General features: G+C 38.4%; 1 long non-coding RNA gene across 1 annotated transcript; it reads left to right on the top strand.

The window, feature by feature from the left end:
• Positions 1 to 473: 473 nt before the first annotated feature.
• LOC139472870 (uncharacterized) lies at positions 474 to 6,988 on the top strand. The gene is made up of 5 exons (XR_011653907.1): positions 474 to 650; positions 4,559 to 4,600; positions 4,989 to 5,018; positions 5,409 to 5,502; positions 5,829 to 6,988. It is a non-coding gene; the product is annotated as an uncharacterized lncRNA (long non-coding RNA).
• The last annotated feature ends 2,981 nt before the right edge of the window (positions 6,989 to 9,969 follow it).

The raw sequence follows: 9,969 nt of genomic DNA, 5'->3' as shown, positions 1-9,969 counted from the left end.
GTCACTTGGATTATTGAATGTCCGCGTACCCTAAGGACTTGGCATAATGCTCATAATATCAGCCACTGGTTTGCGTTTACCAAATTCTATTGTTTACAGGCCACCGTGATATAGCTGAAATATGTAAAGCCTTAAACTAAACAAACATGTGACAAGCATTAGGTTCACTGCTTGGATTATTTAAGTTGTTAAGACCAGCAATGTTCCAGCTACACAACAGCCTGGCCCATGCAAACCATTGATAAATAGCAAGAGAAACGTTCCACATCGTCATGGTTACTATTACACAAAATCAGCCAGCTCACATGTGGTTACCTCTTTCGTCGACTTTTAGGACTGGGAACCTGTTCTGAATCAAAATGCATTTCTCTCACTGCGCTCATGACTGTATTGATAAACCCATGGGCAATCCATTTTAGTCCTTCATTGGGTGATTTATGTGAGTTTCAAATAACTTCAACCCTTCCTTTTACAGAATGTCCTCCATATCAACGACAATTACACCAGTCGCTTTCGCCTGCACAAGATCGGCGCCATTGGATTTGATATTATAAATGTGACGGAAGCAGACGAAGGAGATTACAAATGCCTTGTGACCTTGCGGGACACTGGTATCTTGAAGGTGTTGAATAAGAAGTTACAAGTTAAAGGTAATGTTGATTTTCAACAACACTTTTTTGAGAATTGATTGATTGAGTGAGTTAATATCTCAACTGTATCCCCCAATATATATCAATCGACGATAAAATATATCATCAATACGTTTATACAGAAGAATCTGGCAATTTAGAATAGCAATAACAGTAACTGTTTAGAACCCACAAAGAACATCAGGCACCCAGTTTAAAATGCTTTGTAAAGATATGATGGGGTAACCAGTGCCCAGAAGAAGCTTAAACATTTGTGACACAGACATAAATCCCCAACTAAAAAAAACACAGGGTGAATTACAGTTATACAGAGTATTGCTCACCAGTAACAAATGTGTCCCGAGGCTTGATGACGTCAAAGACAGGGAATGTTTGTAATAACAGTAACTTAGAGATATATTCCTATCAATTCTGATACTGGCATTTGTTGATGTTCATCAGCTCATGAAAAGTGGATAACGTGGGCACAAATTATGATGTGTAAATACCATATTAACAGTGACTGAAATGGCACCACAAACATTACTTAAGCATATGGAATACTGTAAGGGACATTCTTGCGATCGTACGATCTTGCATGCTAACGATCTCGACCTTTGGAAACGAGCTAAATATTCCCAAAGTGAGAGAATGTGATCTCTCGATTTCGTGTTTTTGTGGCCTGATTTGACAAGTCGAGATTGCGAGATTTTACATCATTTCCTAATGTAGCATTCTCGCATTCTCGCCCTTTGACAAAAAGTGAAATGTGCAAGAAATGCGAGAATGTCCCTCGTAGTACTCCATTTAACGGCATTTGTTGAAGCTTTGTTAAACTATTAAGGGAACTACATGAAGCACACCTTGTCTATGATGTCCCTTACATTCAATCGTGGGTGAACTCTTTTAGACTGAAACGTAACAAAATGATTGCTTTATTTTCGGCAAAAGCTGTCTTCTTGAGTTGAAATGGAAATTGTATCCTGTTACGATATAATTAAGTCTGACAGTATCTACCTCACCTTGAATTCATTTCCTGAATAGATATAGCTCTTAAGCAGCTTCAACCAACATGAATACCTCGACATATCAGCCATAAATGATTTGAAACTAACAGAGCTCCAGATAAGCTGCGTATCTGCGTGAAATACGCATCAGAAATGCAGAAATACGCAGTAAAATAAAATCCAAGCGTATCAAATACAAATACGCAATGAACATTACAGATACGCTACAAAATACAACTTGTGCATATCATCAAAATTGTGAAGTAGCCCTGCGTATTCGATTAGCAAATCAGCAACTTATTTTGAAATTATAAACGGGCATTCCGTCAACTTTGCCAAACTCCACGATGACAGTTACATCATGATCATTTGCCATCACACTCATGTGGAAGTATCGTGGTATTTTTGAGTCTTATAAAGCTCTCGAACCCACACGACACCAGTTTGCAGGGACTAGATAAAAAGTGTTTTTAAATATTTAACTTAAATACCCACATGTGTAAAAACAAGTGGGTACCAGAAATTTGAATACCCTGATAGAATTACTGATACCCAATGATTTTAAAATACATGGGTAAAATACCCACAACACCAAAAGCTTATCTGGAGCTCTGAACTAAACGTTAGCTGCTATGCTACATATTATACGTCAAATTCACCAAACATGTTATTCACAGCATTATCATCGTCCTGAACCAGTGTGAACCATGGTTACGATGTTAATAATCACTAGATGTCGCTCGATGTTGGCGGCACCATTCGGAAATAAAGAAGTCCTGGTGATATTTACAGTTTATAGCTGTCACTTTTTTCAGAGTTAAATAGATAACTGAAGTTATTTGTTCAGATTACAAGACTAACCCTATCCCTGTATTTTTCTGCTCGTGTGAATATGTAGTCAACGTTACGTGACATACTGACGTTCATAGGGAAATTAGCGACTGTGACAGAAATAGTGTTAACCAAAGAGAAGTCATCCGCTACTATCAGTATTAAATGCGAGCAAAGTTTTACTTCCTGGCTCAAGCCATACCATTGATGCCTGTTCCTACTTTGTTATATTTGGCTCACCCGCACCGAAGGTCAATGTGAACATTGGAATGGCGCATTGTCCGTCGCCCGTCGCCCAATTGTCCGTCGGTTAACTGCTGAATTCCGGCTTTGACACGCCTATTACATTACCTATATACATACATCCCTGAATCAACGATAGCCCCCTCGTAAAATCCCGCGTACTTCATGTCAGTGGACACGCCATTTTCTAAATATACAGTAAACTACGGTTATAACGAACTCCAAAGAGACCACTAATTTTAGTTTGTTATAACTGTAGTTCCTTATTAGAATATATACAGCAAATGGCCAGGACCATAAAGCCAGTTCGTTTGTTATAAGCGTATGCGTTATATCATAGTTTAACTGTATTTGGTATTTTCTTTGAGGTGAATAAAAGTACACACGATCATTGTCTCCTGTTGATGTTGATTTTGCATATCTTTTACATATGTATATGTCCCCTTTTCTTTGTTCGTGGTATACATAAGCACATCCTTTATATATCTATGTCGTTCACATAGTAGTCAGTGTTTTGTGTATGATAAAAAATGGAGAAATCTGCTTAGCAGGTTTTTTTTCAAAACAGGTTAAATATTTGCAGTTAAATTGACACCACCAGAAAGGGAATTTAAGACTCTTCATTTCTGCGTAATTTTATAACCGGAAGTAGATTCAGTGCCGCGCGAGCACAATTCTCACACAACGTTCACTTTTCAGATATTTTGAAAATGTGCGTCAGAAATATAACTCAGCATCCAGCATGTTAAATAAAATAAATATGAAATGAAAAATCTGTAAGTTTTTGCTTCATAGACCCTGCACAGTCTAGGAAACTAAAACAATAACCTAACAATAATATATCTACTCAGATGGATTCAGATTCCTTTATGCTTGTATTATTAATAGGCCATTAAAATTGCACTCTATTTCTACATTACTCAGGGCCATGTTCAAAGCGATTACTATTACATTATTATTACACCGGTCACATGATTTCATTCTCAGCTCCCTTGGGAGTATACAACCTATGCTTCCTTTGAGGCACCAGAAAAAAGTTAACAGTCACATTAACACCACATGTGCTGGCAGGACCGAAGACCAAGAAACTCTCAGGATTGTAGCCATCATCCATCCAATTACTTTCCATAGCTAATGTTGTATAACTTTGCCTGATTTGTGACCTACGCGCTGTGCACACGACCACGTACAGCCACGGTATTGGTTTTAGATGACAGTTGATTGTTTGATGATGATAGTAAGGGACTGATATAACTGAAATATTGTTTATAACGTGACTCAATTTACAGTAATTAAACTAAATGTTAAACTGCAGCAAATTATCAGGAATCTTTCAACCAATGTATATATACAACCTAACAACCAAAAGTCACTAATATTTAGTTTGTCAGTCTGCATTACTGAAATATTAAAACGATAATCTTCAGCAAGTAAATACACAAAATAACCCAGTCTCAATACATATGGAAGATTATACATGTCATCGGTGCAATGAACTGCTTTCATTCTCGTCACTGAACCTGACTACCTGATAGGACGTGAAGGTACCTAGAATGAAATGCATATTTGTTAAATTACAGTCAAAATGTAGGGCCACTGCCATGGCAATGTATCAGTATATGTATTTATGTTTAGTTTCTTTATGGTATTAATTTTGCAGTTTCTCACATGATATACTCTCATATACGGCACTCGGCAGAAAGTCTAGTCATGAGTTTGATGTTTGAAATGTAAATGTCACTTACGTTACGAGTAATAATTGATGTATTCCTCAGTTTAACGCACAATTAAAAATATATAAATGAAATCATATTTTGATAAATTACATGTTGCATATTCATTTTTCAGTTTGCAACACACAGGATGCGTCAACGAGAATCGCTAATCCAGGTACGTGGTTACATCTATCTTGTATAAGTGAGTGAATGTTGTTTAATGCCACAATCAAAAACAATTCTGAGCAGTCATCACATTTAGTTTGTTTTCTAATGTGTTTTGTTCACACATTTGGGACACACCTAGCATAGTAGCTGACTGTACAGAGTTACGTCCCTCATCCATGCGAGAACCCAATGATCGAGGGTTCAAATCTTGCCTTGATTGCCATTTTTGGTTTGCCTGCCACCACCATAAATGTACTCACGCCTCCACACATTACAATCAATGGCAGTTAGCATGAATCAAGTATGGGCATGTTGTTGCTTTGCCTTACTTCATCAGTGAATTGTAACAAATGACGTATATTACATGACGTATACTGATTTTCTGCTTATTTTAGGGGAAAGAACAACCACTCCAACTCCCACAGGTAGGTTTGTTTTCCACAATATGCTGTATGACTTTGTGTACTGTTTTATTATGCACCTCATGACTATCAAACACTACCAGTCAAAGACTTCTAAATGAAATGTTCTCTTTAATGACCATCTGTTTAAGTTCCGTTGCTAATTTACAAGCACAAAAGGAAGCACAGCGTTTATTGTGCTCATGGAAAACTGATTATGCTATTATTTCAATTTTAACAAGATGCTTCAGGACTAATGTCAGTTTTGATTAGCAAAAACATAAACACACATTTACTATTTTTTGTGATTGTATAAATATATTCAAAAGGACGCAGATGGTTTTGTCTTCGTGTTCATCTAAATATCTAAAATGTGAACTCTATGTCCGATAATTTATTTTTTTTCATTTACAGAGGGTGCAAACACCTTAGCCATTGTATTGGGAGTTCTTATACCGTGTGGTATTATTGTCCTTGTTCTTTGCTGCATATTTTGGAGATACAAGAGGTAATCCACAATTGGTTACTTCAGTGTAATTCTGAGTGGGTTCTTTGTATATGTCCCTGAGTCAGTTATCAATTTTTTTCACAAGAATTTATGAAGCAATGCGTAATTGCTTGATCACAATCCAAGATTGTTAGTGAGATGTTTCTTGCCCTAATAACTGTAATCTGTTAGGGGGTGCATAACGTCTTTGACAGTTTTTGTTACGCATTACAGCTACAATTTCCTTGATTATCTTATTGTGTAAATGGCAACACATTGTCAAGAAGAATACCAATTGATTGTCCGATATATATTCAACAATGAACGTTACTGTGTTTGTTTTCCAGGCTGGTCCTCAGAACACCCCAACATAAGATAAAGCAAGCAGACAAGCTACTGACTTGAACTGAGAAACTGTGATCTGAAGAAAGCGTTTTTCTGTGTTATTATATTTTCTTAATGTGGTGATGATCCTGACATTCAAGTACTTTCTAGATGATATTTATTTTCAATGTGTCTACCATGGTACCTGTTTGTGTATCCTACCTAATCATCCCTTTGAGCTTTCAGAACTTTGTGCATGCATGGAACGCTTAATATACTGAACAACAAAAGTTCCTGTGACATTGAATAATTGTTTAATAATTTGTGTAATGCAAAGTTATGTTTTTCACCAAATCTGAAACAATTTCGGTTTGCAAAAGATAAAAGACTCCTGTAAGTGTTCAAATGGTTTAATTTGCCATACTGACTTCAGAAAATTCATAAAAAAAACATGAACATGCCAAAATGTCAATTTACAAATCATAAGCGTGTGTGTCCACCTCTGCCTGCGATGCAAGCAACACATCTCGTCTCATGGAATGGACCAGGCGTCGCACAAAGTCCTGTGGGATATCTGTCCATATCTGCTGGAGCATGTTTCGAAGTTAATGGAGTGGTGATGGAACATGTGGTTGACGTCGAAGGCGTCGATCCATCTCATCCCACATGTGCTCGATGGGTGAGAGATCAGGGGAGCGAGCCGGCAAGGGGATGACATCCACGTTCTTTTCCTGAACACGTCGAGCAATATGAGGCCGGGCGTTGTCATGTTGTTAGGTAATGCCAGGGCCATGATGACGCAAAAACGGTAGAACAACAGGGCCGATGATCTCGTCGCGGTAGCGCTGTCCATTGAGATTTCCCTCTACCACTATCAAACAGGTCCTCAGTCTTGCTGTAATCCCACCCCATACCATAACGCTGCCGCCCCCGAACCGATCTTCTTCCATGACACAATGATTGACGTAACGTTCACCTCAACGTTGGTACACTCAAATCCGTCCATCGAATGGCTGATGTGAAAACGAGACTCGTCAGTGAATAGAACTTGTCCCCACTGCATGGCCGTCCAGCGTAGACGCTGTCTGCACCACTGTAGATGTGCTTGACGGTGGTTTCCTGTCAAAATGGGACGTCTGGCGAGTCTTCTGGCGACAATCCCTGCACATCTGAGACGGCGATATACGGTTGGTGAAGATATTCGTCGAAGGCCAGGGATGCTCCTTACAGTCACTGTTGCTGGCTGGAATCAATTTCGTAGGTGTGTTGTTCGAATCCAGTTGTCTTGTCAATTATTGGTTACGCGTGGCCTGCCACTCCGAGGATGGTCTCTGACTGCATTCGTCTGTTGCCAACGTTGCCATAAACACCAAATAGTGTTTCTGTGGACATTAAATTGTCTTGCAACATCACATTGACTCGATCCTGCTTCAAGCATACCAATGGCTCGCAGACGCTCATTGTCGGACAGGCATGGCATTTCGTAATGTTGAATAATTGCGTAATTTTGTTGTTTTTCTGAGTGGTTGTCAGCACGATGCTAAACAATGCATATGGAATTCTGTTAAGGCACATGTTTTTTTACCCATTCTTGGGTAGTGAAATGCATGGGGCTTGAATTAAGTCAACTTTTGCATGGAATGCATGCTTTTTCTGTAGCAGTTGCGTTTTTTGTGACTTGATTCCATACATGTACTACAATATTGAAAACCAAACTTTACTTGTTTGAAAAATACACTAAAATATTGGTGTCACAGGAACTTTAGTGTTTTCTGTACTTAAATTTCATCATCTCTGGCCTTTAATAATATTGAGTGTTCTATACATGCTGTTGTCAAGATTATGATGTATTATGTTTGCTAAAGTGTAACTTAGGAATATACATGTTCCTTGTACCTTATCCTTGTCATTTATATGTTAGCTGTGTTTGTTGTACATTAAACTGTTTACTGGTTTCAGGGTTTACATGTTCACTGGTTCACTGTCTGCATTGTGCAATAATTGGGAAACTAATTTTGGTCATGTGATAATTCTAAGACCATGTCCCACCATGTTCCTGTGCAATGAAATGTTGAATATATCTGATTTCTAATGTTTCTTTGTTATTTTGTCTGTTGTAATAGTTATACAAGAACACATGCATAGTTTACCTAACACACAAATACGTAGGTGTATCTACACTTACTGTTCAGACGTTTATGGACGTTGCAAATTCTCTGGAACAATCTCTGTCATGAGATGTCCTGCTGGATTCTTTTCTCATGATCATGTTTTGACCCTATATTTATCAAGAACATTATTCACACGCAGTTTAACACAAACACATCGTGTTCCATGTTTCAATCGATTAAATTAAATATCAATAAATATGCCCCTGGATGACCCCTGTAACAGCATGATTTAAAATCATCATGCCTATTTACATGTTTCATTGTGGAATTTCATGTGGTATGTGCAGCAACATACTTTACATTATAGAAGAGTACACATAATTCACTCTGAAGTTTCCTTCAGTCAATTACCCCCCGCCCCATTTCACTTGTCAGAGCTTTATACATATTACTTAACATATTACTCTAATCATGCGTGATGGCTTAACCCAATGAGGTGTATCAATGCTCATTATAATGATCACTGGATTTTCTGGTCCAGACTACATTGTTTACATGAACACGAGGTTCATATACTGATACACCTTCTCATGATGTTATGTTAACATATGTAGATGAAATCAGGGCTCATACACTCATATTCCTGCTCATGACATTATGTTAACGTGATGTGTAGATGTAGGATCGGCTACGATCTTTATTAACCTGCTCATGACAATATGCTAAACCTGATCTGTAGATCTAAGAAGGGCTCCGATACCCATGTACCTGCTGATGACGTTATGCTAACCTGATATGTAGATGCAGGAAGAGCGCCTATACTTATATGCCTGCTCATGGCGTTATGCTAACCTTATGTGTAGATGTAGCAAGAGCACCTATACTTATATACCTGCTGATGACTAAATGCTAACCTGGTGTGTAGATATAGGAAGAGCTCCTTTACTTATATACCTGCTAATGACGTTATGCTGACCTGATGTGTAGATGTAGGAAGGGCTCTGATACGTATGTACCTGCTGATGACGTTATGTTAACCTGGTGTGTAGATGTAGGAAGAGCTCCTATATACCTGCTAATGACGTTATGCTAACATGATGTGTAGTTGTAGGAAGGGCTCTGGTACGTATATACCTGCTGATGACGTTTTGTTAACCTGGTGTGTAGATGTAGGAAGAGCTCCTATACTTATATACCTGCTCATGACGTTATGCTAACCTGGTGTGTAGATATAGGAAGGGCTCCTATACGTATATACCTGCTCATGACGTTATGCTTACCTGATGTGTAAATGTAGCAAGAGCACCTATACTTATATACCTGCTCATGACGTTATGCTAATCTAATGTGTAGATGTAAGAAGGGTTCCGATTCTTATATACCTGCTCATGACGTTATGCTAACCTTATGTGTAGATGAAGGAAGGGCTCTGATTCTTATGTACCTGCTCATGACGTTATGCTAACCTTATGTGTAGATGAAGGAACGGCTCTGATTCTTATGTACCTGCTCATGACGTTATGCTTACCTTATGTGTAGATGTAGGGAGGGCTCTGATTCTTATGTACCTGCCCACGACATTATGCTAACCTGATGTGTAAATGTAGGAAGAACTCCTATACTTATATACCTGCTAATGACGTTATGCTTACCTGGTGTGTAAATGTAGGAAGGGCTCTATACTTGTCCTATACTTATATACCTGGTCATGACGTTATGTTAACCTGGTGTGTAGATGTAGGACGTTGTCCTATACTTATATACCTGGTCGTGATGTTATGTTAACCTGGTGTGTTGATGTAGGACGTTGTCCTATACCTATATACCTGGTAGTGACGTTATGCTAACCTGGTGTGTAGATGTAGGAAGGGCTCCTATATGTATATACCTGTTCATGACGGTATGCTAACCTGGTGTGTAGATGTAGGAAGTTGTCCTATACTTATATACCTGGTCGTGACGTTATGCTAACCTGGTGTGTAGATGTAGGAAGTTGTCCTATACTTATATACCTGGTCGTGACGTTATGCTAACCTGATGTGTAGATGTAGGA

This window comes from Haliotis cracherodii, unplaced genomic scaffold, assembly GCF_022045235.1.
Source record: "Haliotis cracherodii isolate W230 unplaced genomic scaffold, xgHalCrac1.p SCAF_25, whole genome shotgun sequence".
NCBI classification, from domain to species: Eukaryota; Metazoa; Mollusca; class Gastropoda; order Lepetellida; family Haliotidae; genus Haliotis; species Haliotis cracherodii.
Note: the sequence above shows the minus strand (reverse complement) of the source record. Positions and strands in the feature narration are given on the sequence as shown.